Here is a 19,797-nt window from a genome sequence, read left to right as displayed (position 1 = left end):
TAACTAATGGTCACTGTGCTTGTTAACAAGAAACTTATTACTCTGAAACATGTAACCACCACTTTAAATAGATCACCTACACTGCTACTATACTATAAGAACTGGATGAAAAAAATATAGAAGCATCTTGACTACAAACTTTGAAAGAGAGTTTTTGCAGCTGCATATTGAAACTATTAATCACGACAGCATCCCGGCACGGAGGATATCTTCTCATGAATGGAGAAGGCAAGCTGCACACACATGGTGAGCCAGAATGACCCAGAATTAATCACCTGCACCGTGTTTTATGATTCGGAACAGCCGCTCTGAACCTCCATCTACAGTAACGAATAATTAAAATACCAATCCGCGTTCTTTGTTATCACCCTACCACTCCCTGTCACATCACTACTCTTCCCATTGATTCTTGTCTCTTGTTTTGGTTTTATTTCTAGTTTCTTGTACACTATCGATTTGCCCCAGTTGCTCCACAGCTCTTCTAAATGAAACGTGAGCTGGATTCATTCACTACACAATAACCTCTCATTAGAGAGGAAACTCCGTTGCAATATCAAATCGTGAGAAGTCTCTTATCATATATTTTCTTCTGTATTTCCCTATCTTGCCCTAGCGTTCCATTTCCAACATCTACATTCTTTCTGCATCCCTCATGCATCTGTTTTATGATCAAACACGTACATCTAGCTTTATCTCCCATATATCGAAGTGAGTGTTTACGTCCACCACTTAGTTGAGATTGGTGTTATACTTTGAGGCCTCATATTCTTATCACAAAGGAACCAAATCTTTATGTGACTACTCACCATAACGATGAGTAATTCAGAATAAAAGACTAATTGATAAATTTTTCAATGTAATCATTCTTTTTCATAGTAGCAATACTGAGTAGCATATTGGAAACATATCTCAAAGGTGAAATGATACGACGAAATAGATTGGCTTTCACGCCTGTATTTTACTTTTGTCTTGTTAACATTTGTAGCCAATTCACTTTTACCACTGATGGGGACGCACCTTACTAGAATTCAGAAATCTATGAATGTAGAAAGCTCCATTCAATTCATAATCATCTTGATTATATTTGAACGGTTAAATTACAATTACTGGTAGTTCTGTGAACAGTAGACCTCACGCAGTATTCTCATCCACAAGTACCTGATTGAAACTATAGACTTTATGGAAATACAGCGATAGACTGGCTTCTCCACACATCTGTGTAATCATTTGTCAGCTGATTTATGATGAATAATTTTATAGTCTGATTTTTACTTTCCTTGGTAAGGGAAGTATTGCTTTCCGAAAAAAATTAAGGTACCCCAATTTCTAAATTTCTATACGTTTCATTCAAGGTCTCCTGAGTCCAAAAAGTAGTTTTTGGGTATTGGTCTTTATGTGTGTGTATGTGCGTCTGTGTACACTATATCTCGTCTCCCAATTAACGGAATGACTTGAAATTTGGAACTAAAGGTCCTTACACTATAAGTATCCGACACGAACAATTCCAATCAAATACAATTCAAGATGGCGGCTAAAATGGCGAAAATGTTGTCAAAAAAAGGGTTTTTCGCGATTTTATCGAAAACGGCTCCAACGATTTTGATCAGATATATACCTATAATAGTCATTGATAAGCTCTATCAACTGCCACAATTTTCATATCTGTAAAAATTTCAGGAGCTCCGCCCCATCTATGCAAAGTTTGATTTTAGATTCCCAATTATCAGTCTTCAGATACAATTTGAATAAAAAAATTCAAGTGGAAAGGATTGAGCATGAAAATCTCTACAACTAATGTTTTGTAAACTTTTTCACCTAAAAATGGAAATAAGCTCGAAATTCGAGAAAATGTGTATATTCAATTGCAAACAGTTGGCAACTGTTGATTCTATTAAATCATTCACTATGAAGAGATAGCAGACCTAGTGTGTCTCCAGCGTTCTAGTCCTGTCACCAGCTGGCTCAGATCTCAGAATAGTAGACTTGGGATGCGCGTCAGGTGATCGCACTAACGTCAGGTGATCAATTCTCGTAACGGCAAGGAAAGTTGTGTGAGTGCGCCACACCAGATTTTTACTCTAATATTGGCGTATGAAGAAGGCTCTTTTACCTTTTATATTATCCTTGGAATGCCATATTTCCAAAAACCTTGTATATACGTCGACACGCAATTAAAAAAGGAACATAGGCCTACCTGTCAAATTTCATGGAAATCTATTACCGCGTTTTGCCGTAAATGCGCAACATAACATTCAAACATTCAAATTTCAAACATTCAAACATTCAAACATTCAAACATTCAAACGAAATGCCAAACCGTCGACTTGAATCTCAGACCTCACTTCGCTCGGTCAACAACTGGAGACGCACATTCTTTCTTCCTCAGAGAGTTTTAGAATCTCTTTTTTTCGGGGGAAGTGGAACATTCATTTGATCATAATCTTTCTGAAACTGAGTTCGGATCTTGTTTCAAATAACCAGGAAAGTAAGGATTTTGAGGAATACTTTATAGCATGGTAGTGCTATAAAATATTGCGTAATCATCATAATATGTAGTGAAATCATTTTGTGGTCAACATTGGTGCCCACAGCGGGTAGGGGGTTCAGCGCAGACTGCTGACCTTTCCAATTTATGAGGGGGGAGGGAGAGGAGCTATCTGTCATACAGAAGGGTGTGACCATGGTCGTGGTAGTTGGATGATGGTGGGGGGGGATTTGGTCACTCCTAGGTTTAATGTATATAAATTGTATCTTTGTCATTGAAGTTTTATATTTTTTTATTTAGGCTATGAGTTCAATTCTTATAAACAGCTACTACTTCCCTCTAATAAGGTTGAATTTATTCTACTTCTTATGAACATTTTAAGAGTCTTCAAGATGAGATTGAACCTTAAAATTAAAAGCGGGTGAAGATGAGAGAGATTCAGGTGAATTATTCTTGGAAACAATCAATCGAAAAGATTATCTTCCTGATTCGAAATTACGATTGCGTGTTAAGCAGCTGTCGTTCTGTAATATTGCAATAAATGTGGAAGCCTAGATGTTCTTAATTTGGAGGAGTATAATAAAGAAGAGTGAGTTCAAAAAAGGAAATATTCCAACTTTTCACTTCATGTGGGAGAATCGTTTTGTTGAAGGTGTACAACAGCAACTAAAAGATTTTCAGTTGCATCGTTGTTCGAATATGACATCGATTATTCATGGTAGACTATTCCAAAGTCGTTGGGGAGATTGTGTGCGAGGTGTGCTGATGGGCTTTGCCGGCGCATAGGAAGGTTATTTAACGTAGGAAACGAGCGTTTTTAAGCGATACGAACAAGGTGACCCTTTCCGAAGAGGTGCGATAAGTTGGAAGGATTTTCTTGGCAGCAGAAGGGGTATGCGGCTACAATGGTATCGCCTCAAGTGCCGTGGAACGTGGGAGTGGCTGGTTGTGTTGGCAACGGAAAACTGTGCGCACAGTCAGTCTCCCCTTCGCGACAGGTTGGCCACCCTGATGCCAACGAGATCCTCACTTTAAGATCAGTTATGGACCAGCATCTGTGAGACTGTGCGCATTTTCACCTTCCGATAACTCGTTATCAGTGCTTTCTCGATTTCCAGCGGCCGTTTCAAAACAATATTTTTCTCAACAATGATCGATTGACTCAATTCAAAATGTGTTGAAAGAGTGTCTACGTAGTTCGGGAAGACTTCTAGTGTTCGGTGCTATTTTTTCACAAGTATTTTAAGTTTCCCTCAACTCATCAATTACCGAAGCGGAAACTTTCGTCTGCATTCTCTGAACAGGTAAAGTGATTGACATACACTTTATTATAATTGGAAATGAAGTGGATGTTAATTCAGAGTTGAATACCACCTGAAACAAAATTAAAAAAGATTTTTTGAGAATTTTGTAATTTTTTTCACGTTATACAGAGGATAATATTGATAACATGAAAATTGAATTGATATAATATGGGAAGTTAATTTTTCATTTAGTTGAAGTTTGTCATATATTATGATCATATATCCCGTGATTCAAATAACTTTCCTTCATGCTGAGTGGAAGATAGACGAGATACAAATGAAAATTTGAGTCAGAGCTATTCTGTTGCTGGATAAGAATATGGATTGAATGAAAAAAGTGTGACACAAGCTTCAAGTATCAATTTCCACAGATTCCAATCTCGTTTGAAAGATAAAAAAAATTCAATGAGTGGAAAAAAGAAGGCCATCAATTTCAGTTTAACATGTTCTTTCAAGATCATTCGTAACATGATTGATGGCTTGAATACTACTTCTAGATTTCGAGGTAATCAATTTTCTCAGTGGGAGGAGAAGCTTCAAACGAGAAAAAAAATCCGTTTTTTCATTCCAAGAAAATCAGAGTTTCCTGAAATACATCTTTCTTCATCAGTCAGCATGAACCTGATTATGATGAACAATATTCCTCCTCTACCCCACTGGAAGAAGGATCGTTTTAAGAAGCGACTTATGTTAATTTGAACAAAGTTGTAGCACGAAACACTTCCAAACTCAGTAATTAATCAAGATTTACGAACAGAAACTAATGATGGGCACGGACCTCCTGATCACACGGAAAGTTTCTCAATGTTGAATAAATTACCTAGCTGTGCCTTCTTCATGCGATATAAAATTTAACAGCTTAATCCTTATCAGGCTTATATGACAGAACATCAGATGTGAAAATAGAAAAAGTTTTGACTCGGAGACACTCTTTTCAATTTCTTCAATCGAAGGAAACAAGCAAAATAACAAATATCGTGATTCCATTACACATAACTAGAGGATGGTGATCCATTAGATACAATTCAAATAAGTAAGACGGTCATCACATATAAACAATCTGAATGAACATATAACTCAACACATATAAACAGTCAGCTCATTCACTATGAACTTCATTACAATTCAGATATACAGAATTCATGATAGTGTAGCTTACAAACGTACTGAGAGTACGATCCACTTTGCAATTAAATTCGATCACTCTGAAAATAATATAAGATTGAAAATCAGCCAGAGAGAAAGAGAAAAATATAAGAAGAAAGAAATGGAATCGAAGAATAAATGAGAATAACTTCGTATATCAATAATTTATTGTTATCATGAGAAATAATAGAATGGTGCTATGATTTTATCACCCTCGGATTTTATTGTTTATTCAAATTCTTCAATAACTATTACGTAGCTCGTTTCAATCAATATTATTCGAATCTATTCAAGTGCCATTGAGGATTTCTGGAAGATTTTTATCGTACAAATATGGATCCTTTATAGTTTTGAAAATGTCAGAAAATTATAAATCGAAATACAATGAAAATAATATTTGTAGTCATTTTTTTCTGCTGAGGGTGATGCCCACATGAGCTCCAGACTTGTGCGTGGGTAATGAGGCGGATTATGATAAGAGATGAGTGGACTCACAGTTTCAGGTGAGTTCCGAATCACCTGGAAGCAATTTTTCAACTCATGAATCATATTCAGAGGAGTTGGCTTAAGTGGTCACCTTCCCAACAAGCGTAGCAGACGCATGATGATTATCAGCGCGACCACTGTGTCAAACCGCCTCCCAACATTCCATTAATATGGGACCAATATTAATAATGATTGAATAAGAGTACAATCATTGAACATTCTTTAAGAGCTATCTGAAATGAGTATAAAATAAAACTATTGTTACATTCACTAAGCTAATGATGATTTATTTATTCATTGTCTCAACAGCTGCTATCAACTCTGCGATCATTTTATTCACGCTATTACCATCCAAAGTATCATTGTTGAAATATTTATCATGATTTACTAGAGGGTTTACATGCTTTCCAAAGTTGATGTTTGTTGATATAAAATTCCTAATTCACTAGAAAGTTAATAATTGCAACATTCCATGATACTCATTTTATCAAAAATTTGCAATTCCATATCCCACAAAATATCATTATTCAGCTTACTCTTGCTTTACTGAAATTCTATTATGGTTACAATAATTCCAATTCCACAAACAAAGGTTTCCACTCATAATGGCTGTGCTCCGCAATTTCTCAATTATTATTCTGTGCAATTTGAGGCCTTCATTTCTTATCAGATAGCAAGCAAAGCTCGTAGCCTAACCAGCGCCTGCAAACTAAACACAGACCGAGATGATGATGAAGGTGATCGCTGTACTGCGTCTAGCAGCGCCGTGTTCCGCCGTGCACAAAGGCCCTTTAGCTTAATCTTGAGCTTGCCAGCAGGAAATTCTATTTGCATCTGATTTACAATTTTCATTAGTCGAAGCTTTCGCTCTGCTGTTAGCCTTTATATTCTATTCAGCAGCAACTCATTGTCTCTTCACGCGCGCTGCTATTCATAACACTGGTTCTGGTACAGCGGGTACCGGCACTGCTTCTGATCACAGTCTTCTATTTCGGCTTCTCGGCGGTTCTACACCCTTCACTCGCCAATTGCTCTCAGGTGAGTGCCGTCTGAAAATTATCGCCTGTTGTGCATTCGTCATCCTACATCTCATGATCAGACACCGCGAGCACATCCGATATTACAAGGAGTAGTGTATGTGGATATATATTGGTGCATTCAATATTCCAATTCTACTCTTGAGGCTCACTTATTACTTGCTAACAACATCATCAAGAATTACAATAACTACAAAGAAATTGATGATTTTCAAGGAAAAAAATCGTGATAAATTTCTTAGGCGTATTTTATATGTATAGAAAATAACTTAAATTTTTTTGTTTGAGCTGTCATTCCTGTTGACAAGTCAATATTTGCTTGGCACACTGTAACAAGTTGCAACTTTGAAAGAGGAAGACATAGTTTTTTGAATGAATAATACACTCGAATACAAAAATTTAACCGAATTCGAATTCAATGAATATGGTTGACTTTCAATTGCTCAGAATCAAATATCATCTCAGATTTCAAAAAAAGTTTTCAATAATTTTTCTACTCAAATTATTGGTGGTGATTCAGTGAAAACTGAGGTGAGAAGTAAAAAGGTAACTGAGAGTATGCAAGTGAAAGTAAGCAGGAATGAAAATATGAAGTATTAATGGAAAATATCACAGTGAAAGAAGAAAATCTGAATGATGTGGACGAATTATGGAATAAGCGAATAATACACGCCCATTATAGTTGTATCGTGAAGTTCCATGGAATATCCTTTCATTGCGATCGAAAAGAGAAAATGGGACACAAAACTTCTCAAATATCATGAGCAAATTGAGTATTTCGCAGTCAGACTTGAACGGACAGTTAATTCTATTCCATGTCACGATCTTAGCAGATAAAAACATGGATGAATGAGATTCGATTCCGTTTGATGACTCCCATGTGGCTGATTTATGGGTTTGCAGACATCAGGTCATAAATTCATCTGCCATTTGTCTTAATACGCTATTCTTGCATGCTAACTCAAACAGATGAACTAAACAAATGGACACGAGCTGATAAATATAGCTTTTCAGAAAAGTAATTTTTTACTAAAAATTCAATAGTCTAACTCAGGTTCAACCAAAAGATTCATAATGATTATCATGAAGTTAATGTACGAAAGCTATTGAATTATTAATGCATTGAGCTTTTAAAAGTCTTTCCCATTTTCGAACCTGCATTGCTTGCATGCATTACATAGATTGAACAAAGTTTCAGTTCTTTTTGTAGTTGGTTTGTATTTTGGAAGGTCACTGCTACTCTCAGGGTTGAATATTGAAGCTGCTAGAAACCTTCGGTTATTTTTGAATGTTATTTTTACATGCGTGATTCGTCACAGCTTATCTTTCCCTACATCTCCCTATCTTTCCCATCATTTGCTGTTATAGGTCTACTCTTTCCCCCTCAAAGATAAAGCTAATAGGTTCTTCATCTTTCAAGTTGGAAAAATATCGTTCCTTGGAGAACCAGAAAATGTTTGTTCTAGAACTTTTCAACAAAAACGAAGACGTTGTGACAGATCTGAAGTGTTGACTGTCAATATCATGTAGAGAATCATTTTTCACAATACTACTCAGTAACTGTAATGTTGGATACGTGTTTCACAATACTTCGAGTGTTCTGTTCTACAGTTTTGTCCCGAACCAGTATCAATTATTTCGCATATACACACGCATTGTGTATATCATGAGTCTTTTTCCGGGAAGAAAATTGAGAGAAATATTTTTGGCTTGCTATGAAAGCTTGGTGGAAGAGGGAGTTCTTTCTCATAACTTGAAGCAGCTCCATGCTCTTTTCCCATCCATACCAATCATCGTCCTCCTCATCTTATCTTCCTGTTCTGCTGTCTTCTCATCCTCTTCAGAGGTACCAAAACAACTTTTCCATCTCCGTCAGCTTTTGCCGGTCTAAAGCATCGTCCCATCCATAGTAGTATACATTTCTCTATATTTGATAAAGTGAGTCGCTGCGTCTCATGTACACTCGACGAGGCACAGTAGGCGTTATAAGGCCTCGTCCTGTTATTCTGTCACTCTCCCCGCTCCCCACAGATGAAGTCTGACACAATCCGTGCCCTCATCTTTCTTTGTCTTTAGTAAATTGTATCACAGATGAGGAATAACCCTTTGAAAATCTATTGCCTTCCTCTCTAGACTATCTCTTGAATAGAATCTGCCCGATGACAGGAAAAGGTGGAAACAAACATTTCATCACTTTGGAGCGAGTGGCGAACTTATGAGGATACAGGCTCCTCTAAGAATGATATTCATATACCGTGTTTGATCCTTGTCATACATTAAAATATATAAATGTTCTGACTAGAATTAAACCACATGAAATACCAATCGTATTTGCGTGGACTATGTTCTCCAAGAGTTATGTTTATAACTGGATTAAGACTTTATTATGTTTAAACACTCTTATTATATGAATATGAATTAATAATATTCAAGAAAAAGGAGTGAGATTGAAGCTAAACATTCACTCTTATTCTACTGAAGTAGGCGTTGGTTAAGTAGAAATATCGTTATGAGACTGGTTGCTTCAGAAATGTAGGCAATCTATCTTTCATACTCAATTGTGAGGAATTGGTTATCAATTCGATTGTAGTAATACAGTGGAACTCGTGGAAACAGTTGATCAGTCGTAGAAAGGTTCAAGCAATATTTGAAATATTCACATCCTAAAAAGTTATAAGGAAATTTACAATAGACTGGCACTCAATTTCAAAAATTTGGAATTTTATTATAAACAAGCACTCCACTACAAGTGCGGTCATTAAATCAATTAGAAAATATTTGAAAACCTAGAAATGTTTATTTCATGACAGAGATACAAGGTTTATGTTCAAGAGTGAATCGACTACAAAATTTCATCGAAGATATTCGCTCTGTCCTGCTCTATTGTTAGGTAGCAAGGTCGAATGACGCTCAATTATTCCCGTTCTCTCTTTTCTCTTTTCAATCAGAACAGGATCCCCCATCCACACGAAGAAATTTCTCTTTGATTTCTCGCCAGCTGTTAACTTAACTATTCTTTTTTCTCCAAATCCAAATCACAGTTTTCAAACACTCATTACCTTGTTCTACACAATCGATACAATAAATTCCCTCAGTGAATTTCACTAAGTAGCGTTTTTTTGTGCCTATGCATTAAAAGTTTCAATTCATGCTTGAGAATAGAGATGTAAATATTCTTGTAGTTACAAAAGAAATTAATAATGAATTATTAATATAGACGGATGGTTTTCCTTAAACAAGGAACGGTTTTCGAGTCATGCATGTATTACAGTGCTAAGAGGGCATATATTACATGCATGTAAGAGAATGCCCATCGCACTTGGGACTAAATGTGAGACATTTTCTTAAACCTTGAATTTTCCATCGATGAAAAGTACAGCCGAGGATGTATATCGCACAATTTGGCAACACTGATCTCTTCTCAAAGTCATTCAATGCAAGCCATAGTTTGTTCTGGTTCGTGAGCCTGATTATTTGTTGCGATCATTAACTCATATGATCATTTAAAATGTGTTACTGTTGACAACGTCTAGCTCGAGTTATTTGTCATGAGGAAATAAAGCAAAATTTTTAAGACACAGATTTGTTGAAAAGAAAAAATATATCTCTGTCGTGAAATGTCTTCCAAGCGAGCCTAGTGAGAGCAGATTGAATAAAGTGGGTCAGATGAAGAATGCTTCCACAAAAAATAAATATCGAGCTCCAATATAAAAGCCCAACACCCTATTGAGAACTTCAACTTGCTTTTTGTGCAGTGATTTCTGGTCCGAAATGACACTTGCTGGTGGGAATAAAAACGTGCAGCCTATGAATCTGGCAACAATATCGGTGGGGATATCGATTCCATTGAGGAGTTTTCGGGGTGATGTGGAAATTTCCTTGCCAACTTGTGAGCGAAGAGCCGACCTAAGAAAGATGAATGGCGCTCTTTCGCTTCTCGGGTAAGACGAAGCGTAATTTCGCTTGACGTTGTTTAGGTGCGCACATCGATCAGGGTTAGTAGTGAGCACAGCACTAACCCACCATTGCTACAAGTAAAAGTACGCTAAGCACTGCGCTCTCCTCTCCGCTCTAAACCAAACCTGGCCTGTTGCTAGGCTGATAGGTTCCACAAATTGATTGCTGCATTTTGTTCTCCTTCCTCACTCACTCATCAACTGCCTTTTCATATCTTGCCGAACCTAGACGGCTCTTCTGCATCACGACAATTACAGCACCAACCAAAGTAGGTCTATAAAATTTTTCAAATATGATTGATATGAGTTTTCAATAATATTTCCTGTATTTATCTGAGAATGAACAGATCTCAGGTCCTCTTCCCTGGAGGGAATGCTCAGGTGCTCCTCTTGAATCTGAGGTGCTCCTCGCTCCTTCCCTCTTCCTAGATTCAGTTTTATAGATTGGATAATTGAATACAAGTTCATGAAACCTGTAGGGTCCATACGGGTTTGTGATTTTTTTTTGTATCTTGAAATCGTTTTGTAGACAAGTGGTCCTAGATCAATACTGATTCTCACTAATTTTTAAGTTAGGCAAATCCACTTGGAACACTAGTTAATTAATGAAGGATGCACAAACGAAGTTAATTTTTTCAGAAGATATGGTGATGATAATTCATATCCTGTGATCAGAATCAAATGATCATTGATAAATTCATGATAAGAGCGCAGGCCGTTCAAATCATGGTATCATTAAACTCAAAATTACTATTGATAGATATTAATCAATTTGAATTTGGTTCACAACAAATTGTTGCGAATTGAATTAAGTAACTCAGCTGGGTGATTGTGGGTCATGATATAATTTTTTTCTTCCAAAGGGATCTCAGTGTCTAATCTACTGATTCATTAAAAAATCTATCGAATTCTATAGTGTTCAAAATACTCTGAGCTTAGTGCTCTACAATGATTAAGAATCATTACAGTGATAATGTATTATTGATCAAGTGATCTCTTGTTGTTTGAGAGGAAAAGGAGACTCTCAACTTGAAAATTCAAGTTCTATAGCTGTATAAAAATCTAAAAAGTTGTTTTATACTGGAATGGCTCGGTATTTCTATGCACTAAATTTTCTAACTAGAATTTCAAAAGATTGGATTGTTGGATTTCAGTGATAGGATCGATAAGGAATTATAATCTGAGCACTGGACCAATTGTGGTTATGCTGGAAAATTCATATTGTCATCGCAGAACTGACTGAACAGAATTATCAACGCAATCCTAGCTGAATAATGCATTCAGCATTATCAATATTATTGTACATTTGAGTGATAATTCTGAGAAATCGGATCGGGAATTCAGAATATAATTATTGAAATAATAATCACAATCCATTTCACGTGTGTGGACCACTTGGAGCTGGGATTTGTATACTATCAAAATAATATACGCGGACCTATATTCTATGTCATTTCAAAAGTTCAATTATCATGGAACAATTCAAACAGAAATAGAATATGATAATAATAATAATGGGAACCCAAGTTCCAAGGATGAATCCAGATAGTAACTACTGGTCTATTCGAGTGATACTGGTGCACGTGTGTGGAATAAGAGCTCTCATTTTACTGTGCGGAAATGAGCTGTCCCCTGGTGCGCTGTTCATCGTGTTCTCGATATGCAGCTTAATTACTTGGAGTAGACACGACATCGCCACGCTCGGATTGCATTAGCGCTATTACCCCGAGCTGGGCTCGCAATTCAGGTTGCGATTGAATTTCATCTGATCGGGACGGATCGAGCGCCCACTATTTGCTTTCCTCGTACTTGTTACGGATATGAAATCCAAATCTAGTTCAATGGCCAATATCGGCTAAATATCACGTAATGCGAGAGGAGAGTTAATCATGCCTCCATGTCAAACGAGGATGGAAAATAGCTGAGCACCGAAACAACAGAAGCTTGCAATTTATGGATCAGAGCATCCACCGCACAATCCCAATTTCCTCGACAACCCAACGACGAGTTTCGGTTTGAATTCTTCTGGGATTCGAACGAATAATATTTGTTCCAAAATAATAGACTAGTTGAAACCCAGATGTAGTACGGAGTAGAGTTTGAAACTCAATTTTCAATCAACGAACCATGATTATTGTGATCATTTATTCATCATGTTGTATCATTAGTGTGATTCGAATTGAGAAATGCTTCTATTAAGAACGTTGTGACTGAATTAGTGATAAATCAATCACAATTTTTTAGTTGGTGGTAATAATAAAAATTCTGACCACATGCTCACTTTTCAAGCCATGGACTTTTCTAGACATAATAAGACTACTGTTCTAAAGGATTCTTGATCTACATTACTACATCGAATTATAATAGTATCATCTACAAGTGAAAAATGGCCTTCAAGGTAAACACTGCTATTCTGAATTATAAGTTCTCATATATTGGCTTTCAGATGGTTTTGAATGGTTTTCAGATATTCAATTAATTCATCATCATTATTGATTGAATGAGTTCATGATTATCAAGAAGAATGAACTGTAAGCGAGTGAATGACTGTGGTGCACGATGAGGATGAAGGTGGGTCTGGAAAATTGATTCATTTTGATCACATCTTTGGATTTTGAACTCATGAAATGGCGGAATGAAGAACGATGAAACATTCTAAACATATTTGACCCTGAATTTGTTTTAAAATCAAGATGAAACGAAAATTTGGTAGAACGGTACTTACTTGGTGAACAATAAACACGTAGTTTTACTGTTTGGAAATCGGGAACTCGTGTTTTATGATAATGGGAACAAGATTTGGCTTGCTAGACAAAAGAACAGAAACCGAGGCCTGCACAGAACAGATGTTCCGATATTTTCTCCAGTAACGCTGCAAGTCGTGAATTATTCGTAAATTTGCAGTCCCTCTGGCATTCCCCAAGAGTATAGTTGAGCTTGCAACAGTTCCTCCGGTTATTGCCCTGTCTCAGTTCTACTCCAGAATTTCTGCAAGGTTAGGCTCATGCATAAATCAACTTGTCCAGGGTAGTTTGTGTTCTCCATTTCCTCAACAATGCTCGAGGTATTACAGATGGATTCCACTTCACTATATTACAGTGTCCACACTATCTAGAATCTAGATGTTGAGCAGAATTGAAGCCATGTAACTCAGTTCTGAATTCGCATGAAACTACTTACTACGGCAACTTCATATTCGAAACTTCTAATTCGACTCCTAATCCTACTTCGTTGAATAGGCGGAGTTATATCTTAGAGTGAATACTCAAGTGAATAAATTGCAAGTTTCTTGAGAAGTTCATTTGTAGTATTGTTTTAGCATTACAGTCAATGTTCAAGATAATTATTGGGTTTTCAATTCAATACTTTCTGAAAAACCATATAATATAAGCATTGGAAGAATTATAGAAGTTTTTCGAATTAAGCTTTCCTGTTTTATTGAAAGTTCAGGCTTTTTTGATTTATTGCTTTTGATTTCGTGAACTCCAGTTATTCATAATAATCATTTCAAATATTTTTTTCATTGTTCATTCAAAGAGTGATAGTGACATAACCTATCTATACATTTCGATTTGGGATATCGTATGAATTTGAAATATAACTTTTATATTATACAGTACAATAATTATATATTATAACTGTTGTTAATTTGAACCTATCTGCCTTGATATTATTTCGGAAGCAGAAGAGTAGTACTCTATAATATAGTGGTGGATGATTAATTCATGAAATGGAGTGATGGGGAAAAACTTGGTTGCAATATGAGCTTAAACGCCTCTACGTGACTGAATAGGCCATAATGAGCTGAGTTTTATACATCATGTTCTGTCTCATCCGGTAGCCATCTATCTATGTCTCTCTCTCTTCAATTTTCGATCTAGTTGCCCGAATTTCACTTTGGGATAACATTCCAATTCTATTATTTAATTTGTAGACTTCAATTTCGAATTTCTACCATTGTATCAACATTGGAATCTCAAATCTATTATGACCGGAATCTTATTATGATAGGAAGGCATATCTTGCCTCACACGGTCCATAAGAAGTAGCGTATGACAAAAAAGACGGCTATTATCGAATTTTGTACAGCAATATACATTTTCTAAAAAATACGTCTTCATCTCTGTTAACGGCAAATATTGTCCTGAAAAGAAGATTCTCATTTCCTTCGAATCTCATCTTGACGATTTCACAAAAGGAACGTTCACATAAAATAGAATTGAACTTCGATGTACAGGGAACTCAATGGAACGGAAATTCAATTGCAAGGCATGAGGAGTAATGGCCGACTGTTTTCCTCACCGTCAATCTCTGTCTCGCTCTCTCCTTTATTGTCGCTTCGATCAATATATGCTGAGAAAGTTCCTTTGAAAGCCAATCCTGGAGGCATCATTATAAGTTGGTAAGGGTAGGTGCTACGTATATAAAACTTCTATGTAAACTACTCTTTCAAGATGGACTAAATACAATAATTTATTAAAATATGATAAATCTCTGCTTGAACTGTTTCCACTAATTGTACTAAGAAGTAAATATGTCGCTAATCTGATCTACAATCGTTAGTAATTGAACTACATAGTTTATGACTCTTCTTCATTTTTCCAGATATTGTACGGAATCATCTTTGATTAATCAATACTTACTAGTTTTATTGAGTAGCTCAGTAAGAATACTTAGTACTCATATTATTTAAGAAATATATTTTGTGAAGCGGTATATTGCCATCCATGTTGGGTGACATTCTTACATGAAATATTATATTTGATATATACTAGTGTAGCTGTTAAGATCCCTAGCTTGCAAATAAATTTGCAAAAAGTTAAGGCCGTCCGGCTCGCAAATATACTGGGGTCAGACCACAGCTCTAGCTCAGTAGTAGATGCATGAATACTCTCAATGTAATGAACCACCATGGGTTTCAATAACTGATGATCAATAATTCTTACCGCTGCTCTAGTGAAGATATTGAAGATTACCAATAAGGAAGTCAAAAAGACTTGTAGTTAGTGACTGATTATTAGTAACCATATGTTCAATCGAGAATAATGAAAATCAACTATGGTTTTTCTAGTTGATCCTTAAAACGCTCGTCATGAATACATGTATGCACTAATTTACCCTTTCGAAATTCCTTGAGACTTACAACGACAGTTCTTGAAGTTCTCTGGACCCTTATATGATATATTGTAGACTTATCAATATAAATATCAGTAAGATTTTGCTGGCTGAATAGTATTACTATCATCAAAGGATGATAAGTAATAAGTGCTCTGAATAAGATCGATATTAATTAATTCACGAATAATATATGCTGCAGAATAAGAATGCTTGGTACCAAGACAGCTCAAACTGTATATCACGAGATGAATTAGGAAAATAATAAAAACTTCTAGAATTTTTGTATGCTAACATAAAACACAAAATATATTCCCATGAAATGACATAGACAAAAATATTTCTTGATAAATATAATTTTCTTTGAATAAATAAATTCTCTAATATTTTAACAACTATCACAGGAGTTGTTAGCATTCACAATATTGTGAGCTGTAAAAATATCTATTCATTTATTAATACTGAGATGTGAAACTTCAGGTTGATTCAGAATTTGAAAAATTGGAACCTGTTCAGTCTTTGGGTTCAATATAATATATTTCAAACAATAATTAATAATTAATAAAATAATCATTTAAAATCTCAGGGTATGGGTTCGTGCCATGCATGGAAATAAGCTTCCTACATATAACAAATATATTCATGATAAGAGTTCTTAGTAAATATACTATAGTGTTCGACACGTTGCGAAATTTTCAAACTTGAACCAAATTTATATAGCGCTTTTGAATAATTCCCCAATTCACTAAAAAGGCCTTAGCGTTAAATGAGCTTATTTAAACTTAACACTCACTCAAACGACGTTCGCTAAAGTTCTTGTAGAATAATTAATTATCTCCAATAATTAATTAGTCAAATCCTTTCGACTCCGCTGGGCTCATGTATGGTCCAGATTGTTTGCGATTTTCTATCAGTATTAAATGTATATGGGAATATTGTACAATTAAGAACTCTTAAACAAACACTGAGTTCATAAACAATCAAACATTAATCACAAAACTTGACATTTAAAAAGGGACTGGCTTGATGATTTTTTAAAAAATTAATTGAAAGGAACCCTATCCTCATGTGCTGCCACATCGGTCGAGATCACAAACCAGAGAGAAGAAGTTCTCAGAAAATTCTCATCTCTTCCTCTAACAATTTGTAAGCCTTCTTCTGATTGGCTTTCTAGACTTAGTAAAACGTGATGTAATTGGTTACTTAAGATTCAGGGTTTCTCCAACTTTGTTATACAAAGATAAATAAAAATTCATACATAAATAACTTACATAATAGCCTGTGAGCATTCCAATAAATAAATCTCAATATATGATACTAAAATGCGGTATACATTTAATTTTTTATGTGAGCTTTGTATACTCTTGGTTTTCATATTTTTTTTTTAGATTTCATTAAACATTCGAGTAACATAATAATCGTTGTTTTCTCATTACATAAACCTTCTTTAACATCTAAAATATACAAATTTCTGTAAACTATATTATTTAATTCATAATAGTCGAGTGAGCAATCAGCTGATTCATTCGATATTAATTCAATAAATTGTTGACTGATCTAAGATCGATTGACGTATTAAATCAAAACAAAGGATTCTAACCTCAAATTGTACAAGCAATTCCCTTTTTTTTCTATAATCTGCCAATAATAAACAAGCCGCTCTATTATTTTATTTCTGCCAAAGAATTCTCATTACTGCATAATTACAATTTTGCATGGTTCTCTTATCGCTTTATAGATAATATGACTACTCTTTATCATAAATAAGATTCGACTTTATTTGAGTGATACCTTGACTAGGCTATCTGTTCTTCAATTTCACAACTCTATTAAAGATTATTTGGTTTCTTAGAAATTATTTTATGGGGTCACAACACATCGTCATAATTTATATGAATGAATTGAAGAGTTGCAGAGTTAACTATGGAAAAACTAAAAAAAATCTCAGAATCTAGAATATTCAATGTCAGCTTTCATGGAATATTCAAAATCAATCGAAAAATCATGTTTAATAACTCCATCTAACGATTAAAGAAATTGATTCTTTATTGTACTGATGATTTCACCAGAAACTCGAGTTTATAGAAGAGCTTATTATTTTCAAAATTAATATAATTAATCTCCGAGAACTGCAAAGACTTTGTTCCCAAATGATTAAACATGATAATAATTATTACTTTCATTATGATTATCATTCTTCATTATTTATCATATTTAAAGATTGTCAAGGTGATTTAATTGGAAAAATTAATTATTACTACCACTAATAACAGACTTATTTATTGTTACAAAGTAGCTATTGTGATAGATTTTTATAAAAGAAAGATTTCCTTTCTAAATGTGCAGACACAGTAAGTTAGGATTAATTGAACAAATTCAGCGAGTATTGTTAACAGAGCAGAAGAGTTGTTCTGGAACAATTGAAGTTCCAAGTTCAAGTGGAAAAAAGGATTGTAGACGTGAAGTTTCCACAAGAGAGTTTCCAGTTATTAAAAAGTTGGCGAATTGTGAACGCTCCCCCTTCCCCCTTCCACGTTCAGGCAATGGAAGAAACTTGAATGCCTGCCTGCATTACGCTACGCACCGAATGGTGTGAGAGCTTGAACTTGAATTCACTGTTCATCTCATTCTACTCCTTGGTCAATGGAGCTTCGAAGAATTCTGATAACTTGTTATTTTTTACAAGTAAGATATGATTAACAAGAATAAGAATGTTTATTTCGCCAAATTTTTACATAATAGTTACAAAATTTTTACATAATAGTTACATAATAGCTCAAAACATGAATGATTTGGCACAGCCAGCAAAGTTAAACTTGTGCGCTAGCTGTGAGTTCATAAAGCAAACAGTACGAAGTAGCCTATAGCAATACTGAAAAAAGGAAAAAAATATATACCTATGTAATAATTATTATAGTAATACTTCTTATAAATGATACAATGATAAGAATTGAATAATTTTCGTGTTAAAACCAATTATACAGGTGATAACCAAAAACAAGACATACAGCCTACATTTAAATCTTCTAAATGCAAACTAATGAAGAAGAATACAATAAAAAATGAAATTTTCAGTTGTGAGCACATCCCAGTGCTTAATCAATTTTCATAAATAATACAAAAGATAGAAAGACATTCAAAACTCAAAAGAATCATGGATAGATTTATTAACATTCAGGCATTGTAAAATATATATCTGTACCTCAGAGCTAGAAGGGCGTAAGTCTTAAACAGCTGATTTTATCTTGAATCTATAGAGTTTGAAAAACTGAACACGTTCCACTAAAACTATCATTTTGTCAAAAAAATGGACTCACGCTCCTCTAACTCTGAGTTACAGATATTCTGCTTTACCCATACATTTATTTCCTTGATAAGTGCTTTAGTAATTTTTGAATTAATTAGTTTTATCGGAATTTTGTTTGAAAATATATTGCAAAGATAGATGAATTGATGTCGACAAACTACTAGTTTTATTAAGTTGATATTGAAATTATTTAATGCTAATGAACGAGTTTGGTACGGTATTCTTTATTCTTTATTCTCTATTGATTGATATAATAAGTATACATCATATAAATGAAATATTTATATATATTTATATATAAATGTATATTTCTAATTTCTAGACTACTTCTATTCTTATTTAAGTGCAAAACAATCCTAGTTACATACATCTGTCTTAGTGTGGGAACACTTAATTCTTCAAAAAGTTTCTTGCTTGGGAAGACTTTGGGAGTGTGAAGACTTTATTAAAGTGACAATCATATGCACCACCCCAAGCTTCAATCGCATATTGAAACAGCGAGTGGGCATACGCAAAATAAATTGATCTTTTTACATCCAGGTCTTTCAATTGATTTACTTTGTAGAAACTATAAATAAGAAATTTAAGTTTAGAAGATAGGTAATTCATATGAGTATCCCATTTCAAATATCTATCCACCATCACTCCCAAATATTTTATAGAATTAAAATTTTTCAATTTGTTGGCACAAACAGTTCAACCCATCATTCAAGCAGTGAGGATCAGAGTGCATTTTCAAAGGCAATGAGTCCTCAGGTTGACCTGCTAGTGTCGGAGAAAAGGTGATATACTTTGTTTTTTTCAAGTTAACAGTTAGAATATTATTATCCATCCAATTCTTCATAATTTTTAAACCCTCATTAGCAGATTGGTATACTTGGTGCCAGGATTCACCCGAAAAAACTAAGGCTGTATCATCAGCAAATGAAATTTGGGTACAATGTGGTATTTTTAATTTTAG

The 19,797-nt window shown here is 34.8% G+C and overlaps 1 protein-coding gene across 2 annotated transcripts in view; it reads left to right on the top strand.

Moving 5' to 3' along the window:
* The first annotated feature begins 3,429 nt into the window (after nucleotides 1–3,429).
* Nucleotides 3,430–19,797, top strand: part of LOC111051707 — a 514,958-nt gene continuing 498,590 nt past the window's right edge. For both annotated transcript variants that reach the window (XM_039438213.1, XM_039438219.1), the window contains exon 1: nucleotides 3,430–3,789. The gene's annotated coding sequence lies outside the window, so the exon portion shown is untranslated. The remainder of the gene's footprint in view (nucleotides 3,790–19,797) is intronic.

This window comes from Nilaparvata lugens, chromosome 1 (assembly GCF_014356525.2).
Source record: "Nilaparvata lugens isolate BPH chromosome 1, ASM1435652v1, whole genome shotgun sequence".
Taxonomy (NCBI): Eukaryota; Metazoa; Arthropoda; class Insecta; order Hemiptera; family Delphacidae; genus Nilaparvata; species Nilaparvata lugens.
This window is presented reverse-complemented; position numbering and strand designations above follow the sequence as displayed.